The sequence below is a fragment of the Nematolebias whitei genome, chromosome 5, assembly GCF_014905685.2.
Source record: "Nematolebias whitei isolate Nwh7 chromosome 5, NemWhi1, whole genome shotgun sequence".
Lineage (NCBI taxonomy): Eukaryota > Metazoa > Chordata > Actinopteri > Cyprinodontiformes > Rivulidae > Nematolebias > Nematolebias whitei.
Window position 1 is genome coordinate 5300406 of NC_056502.1, and position 26893 is coordinate 5327298.

Consider the following 26893-nt stretch of genomic DNA (forward strand, 5'->3'; position numbering starts at 1 on the left):
TATGCCCCTTTTGCTTTTGGTTGGAAATATTGATTATCCATTGATTAAAATAAAATTTGGTTCACACTAATTTTCTGTTCGTCTTTTGTTGTTAGACTGTTGAAGATTATATCAGTTAAAGCACACCTTTTTATTCTGTAATATCCATCCATCCATCCATTCTTTCGCTTGTTCCAAAATTCTGTAATAAAAAGAATAAATCAAATTTCTAAACAGTGGCTGGTGTAACCCAAAGTGTCACAGTGTTCAAAAATACCAGCACACCATATATATTTTTTGTTTTGCCATGGAAATGAAGGTGACAAAGCAGCAAATAAAATGATGTTGATACATTTCTAGCAACACTTTATAAGTCAGTGCCAGATTTAATGGGCAGAAAATGATTTACTTCATTTGTTGTTAACCATTTGCTTTTGAAAATGGCAACAAACTAAACATCATGCAAAAATGTAGAGGTTTATATATTTTTGCACCAATATGTCAATTTTGAGAAAGAATTGTTCAATAATTCTGAAAAACATTAAAAACGAACTTGTTTGGCCAGCTTAGATGAAGACTTTCGTCTTTTTTTTCCTGAATACTCTGATAAGACGCCAACATTTGTAACGATTTAACATCACTTCAAAATTGAGCGAACTACCCCTTTAAATGTCTCGTGCGTTGTCTGATCAGAGGTACCACGCTGTCGGGGGGCCATGATAAACATCCTGTCTGCTCAGTTTGATTTAATGCAGTTTTTTTGTATTTTCAAACAATTTAAAGGGCTCAAAGAGTCCTGGAAGGAGAAGTACACCTGCGTGTCATCAGCCTAAAGTGAGAGGAAATGTATACATTAATCTGTCCAAGGAAGAGGATGTAGAATAGAAACTGGACTGGACTCTGGTACCCCACATAACAGGTCAGTTGTATCTGACACGTGACCTGGCATGATCCCAGCAATCACCACTAAATCCAGACGTCTGTTAAATAAGGTGCAGTAATGTACAGCAGCAGAACTGAATGGTTCTGTGCCTGCAGCCATCGTCGTATTACTATTGTAGTATTTGGCAGCACGACGGCTCAGTGGTTAGCACTGTTGCCTCACAGCAAGAAGGTCCTGGGTTCAATCCCCGGTTGGACCTGGGGTCTGTCTGTGTGGAGTTTGCATGTTCTTCTCGTGCTTGTGTGGGTTTTCTCCGGTTTCCTCCCACAGAACAAAAACATGCATGTTAGTCTGCCTTCAGGCCCAGGCCTCCCTTGCAAAAGAGATCTGTGATCTCAATGGGATTTGCCTTGTTAAATAAAGGTTAATAACAAATAAATGTTAATACTAAATAAAAGTTAATAATAATACTGCAAACTTTGAGCAATTCTGTTTCTGTTGAACGCATCTCATGGAATCCACATTGGAACTGATCTAAGTAATGTTGTTTAAAGTTAAAAGTTATTAACTCGTCTGCCACAACTCAAATTTCTGATATATAAAAAATGCAATGGTTTACTTTGTTCGTTTTGTGATGAAGCCTAAAATGCTAAAAACAGACAGTTTGACCCACAGAGTTTGTGGGAGGAGGCAGAGGAAGAACACACGTGGTTTTTGACCTTTGGGATTCGTGTCGGTGTGTGTGTGCACTTTTGAGTAAGCACAGCTGTCGGTAGCTCAAACTGTCAACATTTAGGAACCAAACTAAAGAACAGATAAAAGTTTGTAACGTTCGGCTCAAATATGATGTTAGGCGACCCTTCTTTGACCACTCACACATCTAAGAGCACACAAGACCCATAATCCCCCACATGGCAACCTTATGGCCTTTACACCGAGCCCCTCCTCAAGCCCACTCCCTCCACTGCTCCACCATCTATCCCAGCCACCCACTGCCATCCCAACCCCCCACCTCACGCCGTGCATGTGTGTGCGTATGAAGAGTAGCCGATTGACTTACGCCTTTATTTCAGAGCTGTCACTCCTGGCCAAACACCATGACCCCTCAACCTCTATTTTGGAAGTGAGCTTTTTTTTTTCTTCTTCTGGCCATCACCGCATGAATATAAAAAACACATGTGGCCCAGAGGCATGTGTGTGTGTGCGTGTGAATGTTTATATGCAAAGGTAAATCAAACTGACACGGCTCCTTTGAATGGCAGGAGCTGAATTACTTTTGCACTTCAATTTTGCACACCTGCCATTTATGGCAAACGCCCGGCTCAGCACAAACTATAAAAACAAAATACGCCGTGTCAAGATACAAATGAGAGCTTGTAAATATCACAACCTACAAAAGCAGCTGAAGAGACGGCAGTTTTTTTCTATTTTTCAATTTACCCTTTATTTATCCAGGTAGTCTCATTGAGCCACGAGAACTCATTTTCAAGAGAGACCTGATTAGGGAGCAGATGGTTGGGGTTAAGGGCCTTGCTCATGGGCCCAGAGTGGGTCGAATGAGGGTGGGGACAGGTGTGGGTGCTTCACCTATCCCACCCACAACCAGCCTTCTTACACTTTCTAAACTGATTCATGACAATATCCTGATGCATGCTCAATAATCCAGGTAGAAAAATCCAAAAAAGTTAAATCTGGTCCTCTGGCCATTAAAAAAATAAAAATAAAAACTGTAGAAACGTTTCGTCTGATTCATAACAAATCTTTTAGACATGGGAAAAATAAGTATTTTACTTTCTATCAATGCTCATTATTATGCTGCAGTGGTTGTTTCATTATAACTTCCATCCATCCATCCATCCATCCAAGGGACAATTTAGTCCCCCAGAGCGCACCCACCCAAACTATCACTGTGGCTGAGCTCTGTTTTATCTTCATAACTGAAGTCAAAGAGTCTTTTTAACGTGTCGTATCTTCAACACGACACTTTGTAGATCCATAAATCTTAACGTGCACGGTAACCATATGCTTCTGCCACTGAGGATTCTGTTTTCATGATTTAAAGTTTTGGAGCAGAAAATTGTTTAAGTTTTATTTTGTTTTTCTGTCTGCCGTTCTCTTGAAGACTCCTGCCAGGGAGTGACACATGCAGGCGTGGGGTTACCATGGCGACCCAAACAAGCTTAAACAGTTCTGTTCAACTTGGTTTCTTTAATTTTCTTCAAGAACGTTGCGATCAATACATTTTGCCAGATTAGATTGTTACGAAAAGAAAAATGATCACTTGGCTTCAGGGCAGGAAGTTGACGGATGGAGCTGCTGCATAGGCACGCTTCATTATTTCTTCAGAAATGTTCCGGTTTCGTTTGATTTTGTCCGACAGCACAAGAGTTTCCTCACTTGAATCCAAGCGAGGGTCATCCAGAGCCACGTTGTTACGTTCACACATCAAGTGCAGAAACAAAGTGTCTGAACCAGAGACAGTCGAAGCAATCACGTCCCCGCTAGAGGTCGAACTGACAAACACAATAAGGTTGCAGATTCATCACCCCATGTGCTCTGACAGTAATTGTCCTGGGTCTATGCCCCCCCCCCCCCCCCCCCCAACAGACTCTCACAACTCCTGGTAAAAATACAAGGGATGCTCCTTTGACAGAAATAACAAGGGCGTTGGTCAGATGCATTTAGACCAGACACCTGCCCTCTTTGTTATGACACATTTTGAATTTACTGTAGCAGAATGCCCCCCCCTCCCCTCCACCCCCCTGAACAGTGATGAACAGTGTCCTACATAAGAGGAGAGGGGTCTTAGGTATGGAGAAGGCGACACACAGGAGGGATCTTTGTTTAATAAAAGGGGGGCTTTTTATCTTGTTCCTAAATGTGAGCAGTGGCAGCACAAGGGCAAACGAGACGTCCGTCTCTGAGGGGGGGGGGGGCGAGATCGATAGGTGGGATGTCAGACTGAATTGAGGTCACTCTTTGTCTCCCCTAAGAGGTCCCACTTACTGGATCGCCATCGAAATAAAGAGCGGTATTAAGTGAAGGGCAGGGGGGCGTGGGGGGAGGGGAGTAGTTGACTTGTGTCTGTGACCCGTCTCTGATCAGAGCAGCGGTCGTTGCAACGTGTTCATCCTGTGACACTGACAGAGTAGGTCACAAAACCATTCATGAGAAACAGTTTGATCGTTATGCAAAATAAATAAATTAATTTAAAAAATATATATATATATATAATGTGTATATATAAGGTTATTTACAGAGATGGAAAGAGTACTGAAAATTTGTACTCAAGTAAAAGTACTGTAAATCGTACTCAATTACAAGTAAAGTACTGGTGTTATAAAATACTTAAGTAAAAGTACTCTTCTCAAACTATTCAGAGTATTAATTACGTTCTAACCACTTGATGTTTTATTGTGTTGTTAATAGAAGACATTCAGTTTGATTTACTGTATTTAACAGCTGCATTCAAAGCTCATTTCTCAGGAGCTCCGTCTCATTTTAGTACCAGACAAACAGATGGCAGTGACAATATCTAAGATCTTTGCATGCTTAGCCAAACTAATAACTCACACATACAAATAGTAAAAAAGTAATACAGGTAGCTGTAAAGCCTCGTATACTGCAACATGTTATTGAGATTAGATGCTGAAGACTTGTAAGTTGCTATCACCGGAGAGATCAAACAGAGTTTGCATCTGGACTCTGTCTCCTTTTCACCCTCTGTACATGAAACATTCCTGCGGCCACGGGCATTCGTCCTCAGCCTTCACCTCGTCATTTTCTCTGTTGTTGTCCTCTGTCTCCATTTTGGCTTTTTCTCCAAATCTTCGGTCCATAAATGACCCTCGACTCTACACAGAGTTGTCCTTTGCTTACATCATAGATAACTGGGGCATCCTCGATCTGAGAGCCTTATTGGTTACAAAGAATATTAATTCAAATTGTGGCCGTACTCGGTAGTGACTTCTGGTTTTAAAAGTAGTGAAATATATTACATGGTCTAAATTGTAATTAGGTATGAGTAAAATTACACACTTGAAAGAAATACTCATAAAAGTACAAGTACACCAAAAAGCTACTTAATTACAGTAATGTATTTGTAATTCCACCCCTGTGTATATCAATCTGTGTATATATATCTGTATATACATACATATATATATATATATATGAGTATTTATTTCAAGTGTCTAATTTATATATATATATATATATAGTGTTACCCAGCGTAAAATAGCAAAGACTTTTAAGTTATCATCATCAACCGTGCATAACATCATCAAAACATTCAGAGAATCTGGAACAATCGCTGTGCGTAAGGGTCAAGGCCGTAAAACTCTACTGGATGCTCGTGATCTCCGGGCCCTTAAACGTCACTGCACCTCAAACAGGAATGCCACTGTCAAGGAAATAACAGAATGGGCTCAGGAATACTTCCAGAAAGCATTGTCAGTGAACACAATCCACCGTGCCATCCGCCGTTGCCAGCTGAAACTCTACAGTGCAAAGAGGAAGCCATTTCTAAGCAAGCTCCACAAGCTCAGACGTTTGCACTGGGCCAGGGGTCATTTAAAATGGAGTGTGGCAAAATGGAAGACTGTTCTGTGGTCAGATGAGTCACAATTTCAAGTTCTTTATGGAACACTGGGACGCCATGTCATCCGGACCAGAGAGGACAAGGATAGCCCAAGTTGTTATCAATGCTCCGTTCAGAAGCCTGTATCACTGATGGTATGGGGTTGCATGAGCGCTTGTGGCATGGGCAGCTTGTACGTCTGGAAAGGCACCATTAATGCAGAGAACTATGTTCAGGTTCTAGAACAACATGTGCTCCCATCTAGACGTCATCTCTTTCAGGGAAGACCCTGCATTTTTCAACACGATAATGCCAGACCACATTCTGCAGCAATCACAACATCATGGCTACGTAGGAGAAGGATCCGGGTACTGAAATGGCCAGCCTGCAGTCCAGATCTTTCACCTATAGAGAACATTTGGCGCATCATAAAGAGGAAGGTGCGACAAAGAAGGCCCAAGACGATTGAACAGTTAGAGGCCTGTATTAGACATGAATGGGAGAGCATTCCTATTTCTAAACTTGAGAAACTGGTCTCCTCTGTCCCCAGACGTCTGTTGAGTGTTGTAAGAAGAAGGGGGGATGCCACACAGTGGTAAAAATGGACTTGTCCCAACTTTTTTGGGATTTGTTGACGCCATGAAATTTGGAAACAACAGATTTTTCCCTTAAGATGATACATTCTCTCAGTTTAAACTTTTGATCTGTGATTTGTGTTCTATTCTGAATAAAATATTAGATGTTGGCACCTCCACATCATTGCATTCAGTTTTTATTCACAATTTGTTTAGTGTCCCAACTTTTTTGGAATCTGGTTTGTATATTCTGGCAGTTCTTAGCACATTAACATGGTACATGATACATGGCACATGGTACCATGCTGCTCTATTGGGAATCATGTTGCTAAAGTGTGTGAATGCTTAAAAATATATTTTATAGCTTGCATTGCCAGTAGTAATGAGCTTGGTAACAACATAATATTAGCACATCGTTTTGGTGTTCATGGGACACAGTAAAGTCCAATTTGACATTATTCTACCGGCCTGAAAGCAAAAAGAAAAACGACTGATGTAGAAGGGTCCGAGTACCATTCTCTATTAAAAAACAACTGAACGAATGATACACAGACAAGAAGCATCAATAGAACCAGATTTGATAAGCGTTCTTGGACCGCAGATACATTTTTTCATAATTTTTTTACTTATGGTGGTATTTCATCTTCTTTTTCGCTTCACCCTTTAGGATCTGTGGCCATTTGTAGTTCATAGAAATGATTGATCTTTTTGTAGTTCCTACTGAAGACAAAGGTTTTAAGCCCAAGAGGTTTTATAGTTGCTTCAAGGGACTTGGATGATCTAATTGTACGCAGATGATGACTGGGTAAATATGTTGAACTCTCACTCAGCATAGATGCATGGAAACAATGTTAAAGAACAAATCTGGCTTTGTTTGAGTCTAAATATGCAACAGAAAAAACACAGCACATTTCTAAATATAGACAACAACAACAAAAGCAAACAAACAAACATACAACAGAAATACTAAAAAAAATTAATAAAATACATAAAAGAACTTGGTAATTTAAGATTTATTGCAGTTCAATTCGTCCTCATTTTTAAGGGAAAGGGGAAGTCTGCGATTGTCATCACTGTGTGTTTCTATACAATGGCAAAATTAGTTCTCTGCATTTAACCCATGACACCTGAGATACACCTGAGATACACCCAGGTGGAGCAGTGGGCAGCTATGTAAGCACCCGGGGAGCAATTAAGGGTTGGGTGTCTTGCTCAGAGACACTACGACATGTGAGGTTAGTCGAACCGCAACTTTCTGGTCCCAAGTCCCTACCTCTACACCACCTCAGTCCCAAAATTAAAATATTAAAATATTCTATGGACAATAGTTTTCACAGATATTTTGGTAATTGTTTTGTTTGTTTGGATTCAGTTCAGTGTAATGTTCAGTTTTTTCTCACCCTTTTTACTTCACAAATCATGACACGCTAACAATTTCCACCATCAGTACCAACAGATCAGACGGTTTATCAAAAGAAGCAAAAGTCAAAGTTGATTTTGAGATTCATTAATTTTGTTCTGTCCCTTATTTATTTCCATGATTTATATTTGAATGAACCAGACCTAACCCTTCATGAAGCACGCCCACATCAATCTTGATATATGTAGCAACGCGTCTCCAAAACTAATATTGTCTTGAATTGGATCTGTGTGTGTGTGTGTGTGGCCCAACAGTGGAATATTTGTGAAGACGTCCCAAAAGCAATACCCCCATTTCCAGAATCAACAGGACCCATTTAACATTTCCAGATCCCCTGAAATGAACCCCCCCCCCCCCCCCCCCAATCTACGACCACTATCATCTCCAGCAAAGCATTGCAGGGGAATTGGAAAGGTCTCTGCACAACCCCTTTCTGCTCAAATCTCATCAAGCATGGGTTGGAGTCACGCCTTTTCTACGGAAATTGCTCTAGACAGCAGCAAAATGTACATCACTGGGGTGTCGACCAAAACTGGTATTGGTCCCATTCACATAAAACACCACCCCCCACCAGCATTCCTCTTATAAATACTTAAACAGGGCCCCCAACTCCAATGTATGGTAACACCATCAATATTGATGTGGGAGAAAGTTCCTTCAAAGCCTCCTCAGTCAGCGAACATTAATATTGATAGTGTTGTGTAGCAGCCGGGACGCTTGGTGTGTCTCAAAAATGGTAATTGCATCTGGACTGGGGGTTAGAGGCCAATATCACTGCTGAATACGGACATGGCTGTTCAGATGCAGTAAGGACTGTAGGCCACGGCGCTTATTGTGCGCTTGTGTGCAATTTGACCAACTCTGGAAAGACACGTTAAGGGTCACTGAGGACTCGTTCATTTGGTTTTAGTTTTCCAGGGAACCTTTGTTTGTAAAACGGGTCATGAGGGGCTGAGGATAGATCCAAGGTATTAACTAACAAGATGTTTTTGAATAATGATATTTGTTGCAATGACTTGGAAACACAATATACTGAAAGCAGCATCCTGTAAAGGAGAGTGTATGGCCACTCCTGTGCACGCCAGAGTTTGTAAAAAGATCTTGCTAATGTTTGGAGTGCTGTTATTTAAACCTTTATTTCACCAGGAAAGAAATCCATTGAGATTATTAATCTCTTAAAAGGATGTCCTGGGATGTGGTGGAAGTGACTCTCAGCTAGCATCACGCCAAATTTTAGCTGAATGTTTGTAAAACTGACTGAGCTGCAGCTGTTTTTGTGTTGCTTGTCCAACTTAAAAACGTACCACCTTAGAAAATGTTAAGCTCTCCAGTTACCTCCTTTATGAGCCCTTGTGACCTTTTAAGGTCTCTGCTCACATGCGACATAGAAACATGGAAAATGACCATTAAAGAGTTTGACACATTTATGCATGTTCAAATTAAATTCTGTTATCTGTTAGACAGTAGCAGGCCCCTGGTTCAAATCTCGGTCCAGGGGGCCCTTCTGGGTGGAGTTTGCATGTTCTCTCCGTGCATGCGTGGGTTTTCTCCGGGTGCTCCAGTTTCCTCCCACAGACCAAAAACATGCATGTTAGGCTGATTGGTGACTCTAAATTGTCCCTAGGTGTGAATGAGAGAGTGAAGGGTTGTTTGTCTCGTTTGTCTCTATGTGGCCCTGTGATGGACTTACGACCCGTCCAGGGTGTACCCCGCCCCTCGCACAGTGATTGCTGGACATGGGCACCAGCGACCCCCGTGACCCAAAATGGAATAAGCGGGTAAAGATAATGGATGGATGGATGGATGGGTTACAGACAGTAAAAACCCAGTTTTTTTAATTGGTTTGTTTTTGCTTGTCCAAGGCTGCGGAGAGTGATGGATCCTGGTGAATGAAGGGAGCAACTTTAGCCTCGATCTGGCACAAGGGCAGAGCCAAAGGGTGGCCAATGGTGGCCTTAGCCACCAAAGATTATTCTCCGGCCACCCCAACCATTTGAGGAAACTATACTTTTAAGCAACATTAAAACAAAAAAGTATAATTTCTTAAATGATAGGTGGTGGTCAGTTCACATACATATCACGGTGGCCATTTTGGATTTTCACATGGCAATCCAATTGTCAACAGTGACCTTTCTTACGCAGCAAATTAACTGGAAGTTGGTACCTCAATTATTATTATTTTTATTATTACGGCTCACAACATGCACAGATGGATGGAGGGTACAGTATTTTCATTTTCCCCATTGTTCCCAGTGACAAGGGACAAAAAGTTAGCACTTAGGCCCAGTAACTCAATCATATGCTAATGTATGCAGATGACTTCCCCAAGGCCGTGGACATGTGACAGAGCCTCATCCGAGCTGATGATGAATAATACCTCTTATCTGGACAATGGCTGAGAGGGGGGGATCTGGACTATGCTGTGGTAGGTTTTTTTTTGATGCCTCAAATCGTGTCCTGTCTAGGACACGGCGTGAGAGATCTTTTTTTTTATACCGTCTCTCCTCATGATTTCTTCCCTTTTCTCATCTAAGCAAAATATTATTCTGAATAAGAATAAGAAGGCGGCGCTATTTATAGTTGCAGCTTCGTGCACTCCGCCCATCTTTCGGACGACTGTACGTACATATTTGCGTTGTATCTCGGTGCAATGCCAATAAAGTTTATTCTGATTCTGAAATGGGATGATCTCAAACTTTCTTCAGTTGGACTTGTGCTGGTTGCCACATTGATTCACCTGACAGCTGAGTTAAAATAATTGGGTCATGTATTATCCTTACATAATTTCATACCTAAAGTTGGAAACCCCAAGGGTTTGACGATGGAGAATATGACTGGAACATGAGCAGCGACCTAAATACAAATATATAAGTTCCTGTTAAAAGGGTGTTTTATCCTTCTCATGGTGAGTGTTTCAACAAACCTGTGTTGAAATATGCGTGTGCAACAAACAAGAAAAGGGTTAAACCCTCAGGAAACAGAGTCAATGTTTTGTGTTTTAATGTAGCATTTCTTGGCATGTCTACAATTTGTTGCTTCCCTTTCAAACAGAGCAGTGCACACACACATAACATGTTTTTATGTCTCGTGCGTCCCAAAGAATAACGCAACATAAAATCCCCTTAATGCATCTCAAAGAAGCAAATGACCTGCTTTATTTTATATAATCTCATCATCCTTACGTAACAATAGAAAGAGACTCCCTGCGTTCGCTGGCGAGTATGAAGCGGTAGCCTCTTGACAGATGCTATAGAATGTTCTGATGAGTATGAACAACCCATCAACCCTAATGATATCATAACACTGTCGCCATCGTTTCCTTGGCTGTTTAAAAATTACATTATGCTGTGGTTGTTTTCTGGGTCACAAAGTTAAATATTTCAGATGGTTTTATTTTTAGCTCCGTCTGTTTCCACTTTATGCACACTCTGTATGTGTGTGTGCACATTAATGCATCTCGTACTCTGTCTGGAGGCAGCATTTGACCCACTAAGTCATCTTCGTATGCCCCCTGGGGTTTATCAATTGAGCAGTGTGCAGAAGGGAGCCACCACAGTTGGTAACAATCCGACGGTTCACACGTTCATTAATATGTAGAGCCGGTATTTTCATTTTCCGAGTAAGTCATGGCACATATTTTCTTTTAAACATAAAGTCACTTTGTATGCACAAGCAAATAAATAAATGTTTTAGCCGCTTTGTTTATGCAGTTCATTGAATCTTTATATCATTTAAAACAGCATGCACAGCTAAACAGCCTGTTTGTGCATTGAATACACTAAAATTATTGTTTTTTTGTGCACCTAATTGCTGTAACACAAAAAGAATTGGAGTTCTTCGTGGTTCAAAATGCCCATTGCACTTTACCGACTGTGAAATGTAAATCACATTAGATCGCTTGTTCACATTATCGAACTGTCAGGGAGAAAATAGGGCGTTGTAATGGCTGCAGCGATGAGCGGTCATTGAGGTGGAAGAAGCAGACACGTTTTCCACAGATTATGAGAAACAGAATGATCGGAAACTGCCAGAGGCCAAAGCTCCCATGACAGATTCTGACCTTACCACGTATGTAGAATCAATGCAGGGCTCTGTTTTTGACCTTAACTCTTTGCTCCAACATACACCAGCAATCTCTGCATGTCTTTCAGTTTGCTTCACTTTTATCGCTCCCACATTTCTCCGTACGACGACTTTCTTTTGGGTTTCAGTTGCTTTGATCGGCTCGCTCGCTGGAAACTTTGGGGGCGTAAAGACAGAAGAATCAATATCTTCCTGCAGGAAAACTCTTTGTTCTTGAACTGTATTCAGATTTATTCACTGCTTTATGTAATAAAAGTACTGCAAATGTGTAATCTAGGTTTTTACTTGTAATCTATGCAGTTTAAAAATGCCATAACTTTAATTGCAGTCTGTACTTTAAATTTTAAAACTTTAATTGCTTGATGAGAATCTCAAGGTCCCAAATGATCACGGGCTCCAATTCAAAACGTGTAAACTTCTCTTACAAAAGTTATTCACATTTTTTTCATAAATCAGTATCATGTTCTTGAGAAAATGTCATCAGTACAACAATCATCACTTAATTTATCAATAAAGTCTCTATTGGTCGACAGAGCTCAGCTTCTTTGTGTCGGTCCGAGACTTTCAACATCTCTGTTCCTTGAATTTTGAACTTGTTCAAAGAAATGCGTCACATTTTTTGTGCATTTTGTTGTCAAAATATCACAAAGTTGTTGCCAAATTATCTTGAGTACTAAAGCTGCATTTTGACATCTGCACAAAATTTCCTTCTGACAGAAAACATGCAAGTCCAGACCTTCAACCCACACCAATGGTCAATAATAATTATTTAAAAAAAATTTAAAAAATCGGTCCACATGTGACTATCTACATTCATAAAGTGCACTCCAGTAGATTAGACATAAACACGGGGGCAGCTGTTGAGGTAGATAGAAAGCAAACCGAGACAAATCTGTTGTGGGCAGAATAATAATGTGCAACACCAGGAAATACAGGTCTGCAAACCGTGCACGCAAAAATAAGGCGGGATTTTCTCACATTTGTCAATCAAAACGTGGCTGCACAGCTCACTGGTCACTTGGGCACGAACACTTAGATTTCAATGAGACTATAATAAAAAAATAGGACTTTTTCTGGAGGAGTTTAAGTATCTTGGGGTCTTGTTCACGAATGAGGGAAAAATGGAGCGTGAGATCGATAGGCGGATAGGTGCAGCGTCTGCAGTGAAGCGGGCGCTGTACCGGTCTGTCGTGGTGAAGAGAGAGCTGAGTCAAAAGGCGAAGCTCTCAATTTACCGATCGATCTACGTTCCTACCCTCATCTGTGGTCACGAGCTTTGGGTTGTGACCGAAAGAACGAGATCTCGGATACAATCGGCCAAAATGGGTTCTTTCCGCAGTGTGTCTGGACTCTCCCTTAGAGAGAGGGTGAGAAGCTCGATCATCCGGGAGGGACTCAGAGTAGAGACGCTGCTTTTCCACATCGAGAGGAGCCAGTTGAGGTGGCTCGGGCTTCTGGTTAGGATGCCTTCTGGACGCCTCCCTGGTGAGGTGTTCCGGACACGTCCCACTGGGAGGAGACCCAGAGGAAGACCCAGGACACGCTAGAGGGACTATGTTTCTCGGCTGGCCTGGGAACGCCTCTGGATTCCTCCAGAGGAGCTGGACCAAGTGGTTGGGGAGAGGGAAGTCTGGGCCTCCCAACTTAAGCTGCTACCCCCGCAACCCGACCCTGGATAGGCGGAAGAAAATGGATGGATGGATGGACTTTTTCTTGAAAATTCCTCCAACTGTTGAGTCTCCAACAGTCACAGCTCAGTGAGATGTTGTTGGAGTTTAGCAAGATACATTTTTGTCCACTTTTATTTAATACAGTAAAGTATAAAGGGAGGGAGGAGTGGTGGCGCAGAGGTTAGAGAAGGAAGGCCTGTGATCGGAAGATCGCCGGTTCACGCCCCGGTACTGACAACAACAAAAATGTGGGTGAGGTAGGTGAAGCACCCACACCTGCCCCCACCCTCATTCGCCCCACTCTGGGCCCATGAGCAAGGCCCTTAACCCCAACCATGTGCTCCCTAAACAGGTCTCTCTTGAAAATGAGTTCTCGTGGCTCAATGAGACTAACCTGGATAAATAAAGGCTAAATGAAAAAAAATAAAATAAAATAAAACTTCAAATTTCCTCCCACAGACTAGAAGCATGCATGTTAGATTGATTGGTAACTCTAACTTGTTCCCAGGTGAGTGAGAGAGTGAATGGTTGATTGTCTCGTTTGTCTCTATGTGTCCCTGTGATGGACTGGAGACGTGTCCAGGGTGCACCTCACCTCTCACACAGTGACTGCTGAAGATAGACTCAAGCTCCCCACAATCCAGAAAGGAGAAGGTAAAGGAAATGGATGGATGGATGGATGGATGTTTGCCTCATTTGTTTCTATTTAGCACTGGGACAATCTGTTCAGGGTGTACCCTGCCTCCAGCCCAGTGATCTCTGAAGATAGACTGACCATCCATCCATCCATCCATCCATCCATCCATCCATCCATCCATCCATCCATCCATCCTATTTACCTGCTTCTCCTTTCCGAGTTGTAGGACGCTTCTTAATCTTCTTGAAAACCTGCAGTTCAGCGTTTCTCTCTGATTTTCCAGGAGCTGCCACACGGATCCATTAATTGTCAAACTGTGACGGAGCCCCATCTAACGTCTCACCTGCAGCATTGTCTAGAAGGGGACCGTGGTAATGAGCGACTGGGGTCTGAGATTCCAGGACAAGTTTGTTTTTGTCCATTTTGAGAAAGATCACTGAACCGAGCGTGCGAGGTCACAGCTGTGGCTCTTTGACGGTGCAGCTGTGCGAGTACAGTTTTATGCCTGTATAGTTTTAAATGGCACACGTTGGGGATGACAGATGTTAGGAATACTCACACTGCTCCTCGTTTAATGTGTACGTTTACATAAAGTGCTTTTAGTCCTAACAGTTGATTCCTCTGCCTTTGAACCTTTCTGCTGGCATCTAAGAATTAAAAAGGAATATTTAGTTCATCTACCAAAAGAGCGTCTTGTGCACTACATGATCATGGCTTGAACTCTTCCATTGGATTAGAAGAGTTCAGAAAACAGAGTGGCATTTCAGAGCTGACGATGCTTCAGAACGTGCATCAAAGAGTGCCACTGTGCATGAAGATTATAACTGTGACTATAAATAAACACAAACTGGATTTACAGCACTTCATTGCACCTTGGAAGGATACTACTGTTTTAGAGTGAATTAAGCAAAGTTTAGGCACCAAAGTTCATGAATTGTTCAATTGAATTATCTTTAAAAACTCAAGTTTTAGAGATTAGTGGCTCGTTTAAGCAGCTACTTTGAAAATGATGTTGACTCATGTCCACAAAGCAAGGACAGCAACAACAGAGGTCGGGGGGCGGGGATTAGAAGACTAAAACTTTTACAGATAATTAATTATACAATTGTCAGAAAGAAAAAAAAAAGGTTTAATTGGAATGCTGTTACTGACTTTGACCTCCTTGTTTTAGAGGTCCGGCAGTCAGTGTCCTGGGTGTCCACAGCTGCTTCTGCTGCTGCTCCAGGACGCCACCGCCTGTCATGACCTCGAAGATAATTTTCTTTTTCCGGCTCCACGGTTCACCCACAAGCGCAGGAGAGAAGCATCTACCGTAGAGGATTTACCAGTACAAATCTGGGGATGTTTTCCTTGCAGAGCTCTGGTGTTACAACAAGATCTGCACAAAATCCTCCTCTGAGAGATCGACGCATGATTTCCTACACATGAACTAATCCTCTTTGCATTATGGGACCAGGGTTTACCAGCGGATTGTGACCAGGGTGGAGGTCAGTTTACGCTGAGTAGCCATCAGGGTTCAGACTGTTCACATTTATTAGAACTAGATAAGAAGGATCAGAAGTTGGAAGATGAAGCCACAAAGGATGAGCACCCCCTAGTGGTTGGCTGCGGTATCATATTTAGGTCAGGTGGGAACAAACCTAGCTGAGGTGAACAGTTTACCGTATTTTCCACCGTAAACATTGTGCCAGCCCTATAAGTCGCATCAGTCCAAATATGTCTAATAAAGTGAAAAAATCCATAAATACGTCACTTTGCCGTATACGTCTCATCTATTATGAGTCACTCACCGGTGACGCATTGCATTTGTTACATGTCACCTCTGACAAATCGGAAATGTGGGCGGGTGTGGTGCCAAAAAATCGATTCGCTGCCAAATGGCGGCCGCGGGGGCATGCACAGGAGGACTTTAACAAGAATTTAACAAGACTAACAATGAAAAACAATTATTTGTTTGCTCGAAATTATAGCAAAGGTGTGTCTCAGTCTTAACTTTTTCTTAAAAAATGCACTTTGACGGTCAAATCAGCTGCATTTCGCCGGGGCGACGCAGCGAAATGAAGCTGATTTGACGGTTGCTCCAGGCAGACAACGGTGGCTGCTATGGCAAGTCAATTGTGTCATTAAGCCACTTTTACCTATTACATGATACAAGAGCATGCCATACCAGTCTAGTGGCTGAAAATGGTAGTGTTCAATATTTTCAGTCAGAATGAATGAAAAGGGTCATATTTCAGTCAAAAATTGTTTTATAAATACTGTACGGGATAAAAACTAAATATGTTGCTTTGGCGTAAAAGTCGCAGGGCATGCAAATTATACAGAAAATGACGACTTATAGGGTGAAAAATACGATGCATTCGTCAGCACAGCTAACCACATACTTAGCTTCGTAAACCCATATCCCGCTAGCTACAAAAAATAGCTTTGCTAACGCTAAACGGGTAAAAAAAATAGCAAAACTAATGCTTAACCGCTAAACATTAAGTCGACTGTCACTCAGTCTGCGCCACCACGTCTTCATCTCCTTCCAGTTGAAGCTGTGTCGACCAATCACGTCTTGTCACGTGCACATGCAGTCAGCCAATAGCGTGTTAACGGACTCTTCAAGCCACGCCCACAACAGCCAGGAACAAGCTTATGAATTTTGTTAGCAGACTTAAAGTAATTTAGCTGAAGCTAATTCCACTAACAGTTTCCAAAGTTGGTTAAAACGCTAATCCGCTAAATGAAAAATTAGTCCCGCTATTAGCCGTTAGCGTATTAGCTAAACTGCGCTGGTGCAAAGTGCACGTTTTAAAAAAAAGCATTTTTTCAAATCAGGTGAATTAAAATAGGCAGATTCTCAAAAACCGGTCCCTCAAAACACAACCGCAGGTCGCAAATGCTCTGCAGCCTAAAATTCACGTTTTAATTTAAGATAATTTTTAACCAACCAGGTGAGATACCACCTTAATGAAACAACTTTTCAGAATAAAATGAATTAAATGAGCTTATTTAACCTAAAACGTCTGTAAGAGATGTGTTTCTGTGCTGATGGTTTTTAATATGAGGCCCGAGACCTTTGTGTGGCGTTTCTAAACAAATCACTGGGTTTACATGAAAACATGGAATAAAAACAGAAGCTTTTTTTTGTGTGTGTCTCCAATATGCTCGTTCGTTCTGCACACAGTTGTCAAAGGCGTAATTACTTCATGGATCAGAGACCTGCGGTCAGTCCATCAACGACTGCGGCTCTGCAGGGAGAGCTCCGTGACCTTTTCACATACAATGTGCGTACTACTACAACACTACTAACACAACTTGTTCTGGCAGAACTCTGGACTGCCCTTTGGGCTGGACACCAGCATGTGGTGCATGGGTGACACACACACACACACACACACACTGTCACTGTCATCTGTGTCTGACACAAACTGACCTTCGGGGAGCGCGGCGTGAAAGCAGAGTTACGAAACAACGAGGGATCAATGGGAAATCCTCTTTTCACCTCTCACAGCTGTTTCAGCGACGAGCCGCTTGTGGAAAACACAAATATCTGCTCCTTTCTGCCAGTAATGGACTTAACGCCGCGTCTCGAGCAAAGCGTAACCTTTCAGTGACCTTTATCATCAGCTTAGAAGCGCTGCGGGCAAACATGTTTGAAGCTTCCGCCGTGCCAGAATGAAACAGTTTGATCAAATTATTCAAGCTAATAATAATAATTAATAATCTATTTCAATGGTTGATATGGCCAAAATAAGCAAATAAATAAATTCAAAGGGTCATTTTTATGACTTTTTCATGTCATCATAACTTAGAACTTTATGACCAGTCCTGAATGGGATTCATACAATAATTAAACATTTATAAATATAATAATAATAATTTTATGTACCGCATAAACAGCTCTCCTTCGTTTTTGTAATTGAGTAATTTACTTTGGTAGACTCTGATTTAACTCTTCTCATTACTTTTTTGTATTTTTTTTTATTATCTTATTTTTATTGAGTTTATTTGTGACAAAACATGCTTTAAAAATTATTATTTTTAAGGAAATATTTAATGACAATGTCCAGACATTTCTCTTAACAACAAAATATTATTAAAGCATCACACATTTCAATATCCTGCAGACACAGTCATACTTTTTATGTTTTGTTTCTATATATATTTCTGTCATATTATTATTTTTAAAACCATCAAACTAATTTTTTCTGCAGTGAGGCACAAAAGTTCACCAATAAAATAAATAAATGCAACTAATCAACAGAGTAACCACTTCCTCCTCGTCCTTCTTCTTTCCTTCTCTCGAGGCTCCTGACCCGAGGCGCTGCTGCTCTGAGCTCCATGGAGACCCTGAAAGGTTCGTTCTCTTAACGACACAACTGGAGCAAAGCAGGAGACGAATCACAGAACAGAAAATACTCCTGAGACTTACTTATTTATTGCATAACTATCTTCACAATTAAACTCATTTGCAAAAGTCTGTTATTACAGTAGTATTTAATATACACATTTATTCGCTAAATGTATTTAAATAGCAGCAGTGAACAATTAAAACTGCAGTGTTTCACTGTAGTGTGCAAAACTTCTGTCAAAAGTGAAATCTGTGTATAAATATTTTTCAAATTGGTGATTTAGTGATTGTTTTGGTTTTATGGACATTTTAACACCACAACTGAAGAAAAGTGCTGATGTGTCACTTTAATTACAATAAAATTGTTTTATTTCACTGTCTTTTAAGCCTTTTTTATGATTAAAAAATATTATTTTTCTTATCATATATATTGCTTTTACAAATTAGCACAAAATGTTAAGATCCTAAACTTCTTTAATGTTTTCTGTCAAGTGATATTTCTGGTTATTCGTCTCTTATTTCGGTGATCTTCCTGTTCTTAAAGAATAATCCCACTCTCGTCTGCACTTTGAGATTTAAAGAACAACACCAGATGCATTATTTCTGCCTGTGGGAGGTATTTGTGGAAACAGGACGATGATCCGAGTCTCGGCAGCTGCTGATGAGTCTCCTCTGACCCTCCGGCGGCCGAGCCGGCAGCCTGGGGTCATGGACGGCGTCTCCCTGGAGGGATTCTTTGTAAATGTACAACCGTGAGGCTGATGGGGCTAAAAATGAGCGTTTATGGTTGGCAAAAACTGCTCTCTGAATAAATATTAAATATATATAATACTGTAGTCCAGGAACTGGCTTTCCCTTTTCCTTTTAAGGTCCATTTGTATTTGTACAGAACTCCACTTTGTGTCCTCACGTTGGACATGTAGGACATAAATAAATCAGTCTGTGGCGGGATATAAAACCAGACTTCATGGAACGTGATGGATGTTAGTTTTCCCTTGTTTAAAATACATTTATTGCATTACAGTTGCTGTTTATTACTATAAATATGAAACTTAATATTTATTTTGTGTAATTCAAACAAAGCAAATCATTAAGGTGCAATATATATATTTTTCTTTAGATAAATTAAAATCTGGGGTGCTGTTCTTAATTAATTGTATTTTCAAATGTACATTTTTGATGAGCCTCATCAGCAGTTTTTGGTTTCAGCTTTTAATGTTATGTCATAAAATATTTGAAATCAGCTTACACATTTTGTTTTACAATGACAAATAATAAAAAAAAGCCTAGATGTAAATCAAAGCTGGTGAGACAGGTAGGACGGTGATTGTTGTTGTGCCACTCCGCCTGATTATCCCGTCCTAAACTGGACTCACACTGAGGGTTTGACCGCAGAGGACGCTAAACCAGCTTTAAAACAAGCAAGATCCAGTTAAATGTGACCAACAGGTTTTAAAGCTCTAACCTCAGCTATCATCACCCCTGACGCTGTCTATCTGCCTGCCTGTCTGTCTGCAGCGCGTGAGACACAACCAGGACGTTGCACGTTGTGGTGAACTGTCCATGACCCCCGAGTGCACTCTGCAGTGCCCTGACGGGTGTGCCACGGGAGGCTGGGAGGTGGTGGTGGGGTTTCAAGAGCCATCACAACCAGCAGAGTGTTGTGTTTTATTCACAAAAGCGTTTGTGCGAGTTGTTTTCACAGGGCACATCTTCAGGTTGTTACTTTTCTACATGAATGCGAAGCTCGGTGGACTAGCTGCTGAAGAACGGGTGAAGATGGAGGCTAGCGTGCGTGTTCAACAGATCAATGCGGCTGTTTTGGTGCTTTTGTGTGTGTGTGCGTGTGTGTGTGTGTACACACTTCACACCAGTGGAATTGTTTTAAGTGGATTTGTTTACGCTACAGCGATGATGATGGAATAATGTTTGTGTAACGCTGGACAAAGTGTACGTGTAGATTGTGTGTTTGTGCGTGAGCATCATTCTGTGGCTAGCTGCCACAGTTTGTAGCTCCCAGGGAGATCCGTGACCGTCATCCTCAAGTTTAGGGTTCATCTTCAGTTCAGCTAAAGGTTCAACCGCCGGTCAGCAGGCCACAGTTAGAGCAGCTTCATTCTCTGCCTCTCTCTCTCGTCTGATTCTCTAATACCTCCCCTCCTCCACACACACACTCACACTCTGTTTCACCCTTCTTTCCTTCACATACAGCTCTCTATTTTATTTAAATTCTTCCCCTCTCTTCCCTTCAGCTGATCTTTTGCCCTCGGTTTGACCCGAGTTATGGAACAATCAGCTGAGACTCCAAAAACAAGACGCGGCCTTTTATGTTAGCATCTTATCTCCGAGCAAACAACCACTGATAAAACTTTGTTACTTCGCGTTGCCGTCTGATGGAAGCTGGTCTTGAATTCAATAAATTAAAAGAGTTTAGGTGCAGAGGTTTGCAGGTGAGCAAAGTGTTTGCTTGCTCTTGTCAGCACACGGAGCATCACTGTGAACTTCACGCGATTGTTAGCTTAAATTGACTCAGCATTAATCCTGTTTTTCTCGGGTCATTTATCCGCATCATTTAAATGAACCTGAAAGCTTTTGTTTTGGTTTTATGATTGGAATTTTGATGAGGACATACAACCCTTCTCTGCTTCTCTGTCATGTCTTCAAAATCGAATCAGAAACCTCTTTGTCTTTTGTTACCGAAGCCGACCTCGAACAAAGTGCTGCGGGGAAGTGGCGGGACTTGATTTGGGAGTTTATGGCCAGACGAACATAAAGCAGCTGAGCTGGCCGACAGCTTTTGAATGCAAAAACCATTGTAGTGGTGGAATGCATGGTGTGCATGGTGTCCTACAGTAAATTTATTTACTGTTGCCTTATCTGCAACATGTCTTCACTGACACAGCCCCACTGGGCTTTTGCTGTACAACACAAAAGAATAAAAAAGATGATAAGTTGTGTAAAAGATAAAACATACAGCAATAATTTGAAAATCTCATACGCTCATATTTTATTCTCAATGGTACGTAAATTAAATGTTGAAACTAAAATTTAACAAGTTTATGTCTGGTCCTCTGGATGAGTTCTTTTGTTGGAGAATTCTTGAAGACTTCTTGAAACCTTTCAGCAAAAAAAAAAAAAAAAAGAGGACCTGAGTCAACCTTGTTAGATTTATCTACCTGGATTATTGAGCAGCATCAGGACACGTCGAAACTAAGAGTTTGTACAATTTTGGAGAAAAAAAGGCAAGTTTTGAAATTTAATGGTATATTATTATTCTGCTGGGGGACTTCAGTGTCCACATGGGTAACAACAGTGTGACCTGGAGGAGCGCGATTTGGAAGAACGGCCTCTCTGATCTGAACCCGATCAGTGTTCCGTTGTTGGACTTTTGTGCTGGTCATGGTTTGTCCATAACGAACACCATGTTCGAACATAAAGGTCCATAAGTGCACTTAGCACCAGGACGCCATAGGTCGTAGATTGATGGTTGACTTTGTAGGCGTGTCATCCGATTTGCGGCCGTTTGTTTTGGACACTCGAGCGAGGAGAAGAGCTGAGCTGTCAGCTGATCACCACCTGGAAGTGAGTTGGATCAGATGGCGGGGGAAGATGCCAGACAGACCAGGTAGACCCAAACGTGTAGTGAGGGTTTGCTGGGAACACCTGGCAGAAGAACCCATCAGAAAGATCTTCAACTCACATCACCCTGAGAGATTTATTAACTGCATCCCAGCTGAGGCGGGGGGACACGGAGTCCAAGTGGACCATGTTCCTCGCTTCAATTGTTGAAGTGGCTGCCTTGAGCTTTAGCCACAACGTTGTCCGTGCTTCTCGCAGTGACCATCCATGAACTTGGTGGTGGACACCCCAGGTTAGGGAGGCTGTCAAGCTGAAGGAGTCCTATTGGACCTTGTTGGCTTGTGGGACTCCGGAGGCAGCTGAGGAGTACCGGAGGGCCAAGCAATCTGCAACCTTGGCTGTTGCTGAGAGAAAAGCTTGAATGTGGGAGGAGTTTAGTGAGACCCTGGATAAAGTTTCTCGGTGGACTCCGAGGAGATTCTGGCAAACCATCAGGCGGCTGAGGAGGGGAAATCAGCTCTTTACTAACACTGTGTTTAGGTGCTGTTGACCACAACCTGTGATGTTGTTGGGAGGCAAAAAGAATTCTTCTTGGACCTTCTCAATCCCACTGGCATGTCTTCCATGGAGGAAGCGGAGTCGGGGGACTTTGTGGTTGGTCTGTCCATTACCGTAGCTGAGGTCACGGAGGTAGTTAAAAGGCTCCACAGCAACAGGGCTCCAGGGGTGGATGAGAATCACCCTGATTTCCTTAAGGCTCTGAATATTGTGGGGCTGTCTTGGTTGACACACCTTTGCAACATCACATGGACATATGGGGAAGTGCCACTGGACTGGCAAACTGGGGTGGTGGTTCCCCGCATCAAAAAGAGGGACCGGAAGATGTGCTCCAATTACAGGGGCATCGTTCTACTTAACCTCCCTGGTAAGGTTTATTCAGGGGTACTGGAGAACTAGTCTTCTGACAAACCTTCATAGCGAGGCAGCAAAGATTCTATTAACTTGGAGAAAATGTATAGATCCCAAACCATGTCTGGTAAATGGTACAAACTTTATTAGTTCCAAGTAGCTGTTTCCTGCCTGATTTTGAAATCGCAGGTCAAATCCTTTTTACAAGAACAAAACAAACTAAAGGCACGGCTTTATGAAGCTTTTGCTCCACCTATAAAGAGGACAAAAGGTGATGGACCAGATCCAGTTCAATTGCTTTAATTGACCAGATAAATGAATTAACGCCACTTGGATGCAAAGCCATTTTGTGATTAACTGTTAATTTCCTAATATTTAATGCATCAGTGGTGTTTTCTCTGGGACAAAGTGAGTTTTATTACCAACTCAAGTAAAGCTTAATTAACGGTGAACTCATTTCACACCTGTTACGCTTGTTCTGGTCCGTGCAAATCCCTGCCAGCCTCCCAGCAGACTGTGCGGTAACAACAGAGCGTTTTTGCTCGTATCTGTGCTCACCTCTCACCTCACCTCCTCGCTCCCCTGCCTGTCTGCTCTGATGTGGCGAAGCTTGTTAAGCCCGTCCTTTGGCTTTGATCCAAAAGGGATAATGCCAGATTGGAGGGGTGAGAGGCAGGGTAAGAGTTTACCACATGACACAGCCAGGGCATGACAACAGGTAAAAACAAACCAGTCACACATTATTAGCTTAGCTCAAGAAGAGACACCTGTTGAGGTGGAGTGCTGGAAATATGTGAAGATATACAAGGGATGCACTGATTTGTGATCAGCTAGATGTTAAACTAAAATGTTCCTGAAGAAATGTTACAGGGTGCCAATTAGACATGAACTAATTACTGGTTTCGTGGTAGACCAGTGTTGAAAAGTCACAGTGTTAAAACCGGTTGGTTTAAATCCCTTTTAATAAGACACCAGAGATAAAGCTTTTTTCTGTTTGTTTGTTTGTTTGTTTTGCCCCCTCCAGTTACAGAGAGCCAACCAGTGCTCCCTCTCCCTGCCTGTTGCTCCAAGCCATCATTCAGTCATGTATGGCAGCCAAATGAGGAGGGAACGGGAGGTTATCCTCTTAACTTTTATGCTGCATGGTACATTTTTTCCAGAGGATTATAATATACTCAGTAACTACCAAAGGAGCAACACACATTGCTGTTTTGAAACCAATGTTTGCAACCAGCTACAAGAGGTAGCATGCTAACTACTGCAGGTTGGCTCAGGAAGCTAATTAATAACATGAAAGTCTCAGGGTTACTTTACAAAAAGCAGATCAGCAAAGAACAAGTAATAATGGCACAATGACTTTAGAATTACAAGTAAAATATAAATAGGAGCAAATAAAAACTGTTTAAAAATATTCATAATGTTACCAAGTGGTGGTGTCTCAGGTGGAAAGAGAGGACTTGGGGTATGGATCCCGTATAAAACTTAAAGCGTCTTTATTCTAGAGATATCAAAGGCAAAGAATGGAGGATACTGGTCCAAACACAGGTAACAACTAGAAAAAAACAGATGGTGTACAAACTAGAGCCTGACCAATATAAAAATTTGGGCTATCACCAATACCGACATTGGGACGGGGAGGCGACCGCCAATAACTGATATAATGGCTGAATTTTTTTTTTTAGCTTTGTCCACCTCCAAGAATCTAAGGAAACAGCGAGTGGAGCAGGGCTTGTTAATTTAGCACAGTTGTTAGCAGCTATGAAGCTAAGCTAATCAAATCCACTGCTACACGTAGTCCCACAGTGGTGGGACCCAAGGGTGCACTGGTCATAAAAACTGTCTTCCTAACGCACGTTCACATTTTCTATCCTCTGCTGTTCACCATAATGTTATCAAGTGTGTTACAAAAATATAAATTAAACAAAGAAACACCTTCCCTGTTCATTGTTTAAACAGTCAGTCACGTACGGCGAAGGTCTAATTAGTACTGACCTCAGCAGAGATGATTTTTTTCTTTGCAGAAAAGTAAAGATTTCAGACAAACGACGCATTTCATTGAGGACGACAAAGATAATTAAAGATAAATAAAATGTATTTATGCAAGTTAATCCCAATGAGCCTCGGGGACTCATTTACAAGAGAGACCTGATTTCTTTAACAAAGAGTGACAACAGTGAATAACAACGACAACAATAGACAGTCACAAAAGAGGCATACAAATTTAAATTATTATTATTATTTTACAAATCAAAACAAAAATAGCAACCAAAAGGACAGTAAAAAGGAAAAGTAGCGTTACTAGCACTGATATATATTTACCGCTACGTTAGATTTATTGTTCTGGATAAAGTTTTACAAGACAATAGCCTATGCTAGGTTAGCTAAATGTTAGCTTGCTAACTTGAGAGGAATGCAGCTATTGACAAATGGTTGGAGGATTAAAGATAATTTATTATTGTTGATTTGTTTTACAGATCAGTTACAACAAACTTACCAGTTCAGTTAAATGTGCTAGTCAGTATTGCTCCCTGCTTCAGCTGTGTTGAAAGTGAAAGTTAAAGTGAACAGCAATGGTTTGAAAGTCTTCATGCACCCTCTGCTGGATACATTGTACAATGATTCTGGTTCCAGCATTTTAGGGATGAAAATTTGAAGCGCTTATATCGAGGCATAATGGGACCATTATCACTTTTACTTATACTGAATGCCCCCAAACGTCTATCGGCCTAAATGATCAGCCCTACCAATATACCGGTCGGGCTCTAGTACAAACATAACGTTCAGAACCTAATGATCCCACTAAGGACAGAACAGAAAGGCTTCTTAAAGGTTGAAACATAATTAACAGAACAGAATACAACTGACAGTAATAACCAACGGAGGACAGACACAGCAGAAACAAGGAACAACAGGCTGAACACCTGAAATCATTAAAAGGTGAAGACAGGTAAACACACATTTGTGATAAAACAAATATTTCAGCCTCCCATCATCCCTTTAAAATGTATGTCTCTAAAATGAAGTATGTCTGAGCTATAGAGCTCCAAAGAGGCTTTGTGTTCTCCCTTTTTGTGTTAAGGGACAATTGAAAATGTTTTGGCAAAATCTGTTAATGTTATGAAATGTATCACTGCCAGAAGTCAAGTGTGTCCTGACTGAGCTGCATGTTTGGACATATAATCTTATATGTGCTTTTCTAAAGCTGCAGGAATAGTTCTGATTCATAAATTACAACGCAGACCGAAGAATAACAAGCAAATGTTCTTATTCAATGCAAAATCCAAATACTTTAATTATCAGCAGCATACAAACATCTCACTGGCTTAACTAAAAACAAAATCTACCAAACAGATTTGTTTTCATTTCAGGAATGCATCAGCTCACTCATAAATATTTAGGATTTGGGTTTTTTTTATAGCTTCAGGCAGATTTCTGTAAAATAAAGTTGAGGACTCAGAAACGGCGCCTGGCTGCGGCGTGGAATCCATCTTATCAGAACCCCAGCCCTGCTGCCTCTGCTCTTTGGTTCCCGCTGTGATATCGTATTGCTGAGTCTCACTTTGCTTGAGAAATCGAAGCACCGTCCCGTTCTTTATGGCCGCCGCCCACGACCTTTGTCAGCCGGGCGAATTAACCTAGCAGCGTATCAGCTGCGCTGGCCCTTTTCTCCAGGAGCCCGTCCTATTAACTGAGTGAGCAGCACGGCGAGGGTCACACTTAAGTAACCTTATCTTGTAATTGGGTTCAAGGTGAAGTGACCCCGGAGCACGGAGGTCCGGGGGTTAAGGTCACAATGTCAGGCAGACAGGGGCGCTTTTAATCACTGATGAAGCTCCAAATCAAGACCTGGGATTCTGCTCTCTGACTGGGCCGGACCCTCCCATCCCCATCACCCCAAGCCTCTGTTGACTCAAAGGATGGGGTTCAGGGGGCTGGATGGAGAGGTTGCCAAGCAACCAATATTCAAGCCAAGGTCTCACAAGCTTTTAACCTCAGAGCAAATCGATAGAGATGGCAATTGGGCTAATATTCATCGAGCAGATGGGAAAATTAGGCTCAAGTCTGCCTGCAGGAGATAGGAGAGCATGAAAGACGTGCTGCTGGTCGTACGGTCGCAGCATCGCTCAGGCGACTCTAATTGGATGTTCGCTCAGCAAAGGAAATGCTCCAAAAAGTCAGGAGAAGACAGCCCTGACAAGAGGAGCATCTTCACTTTGCGTGCTTCTTTGTATATATTTAT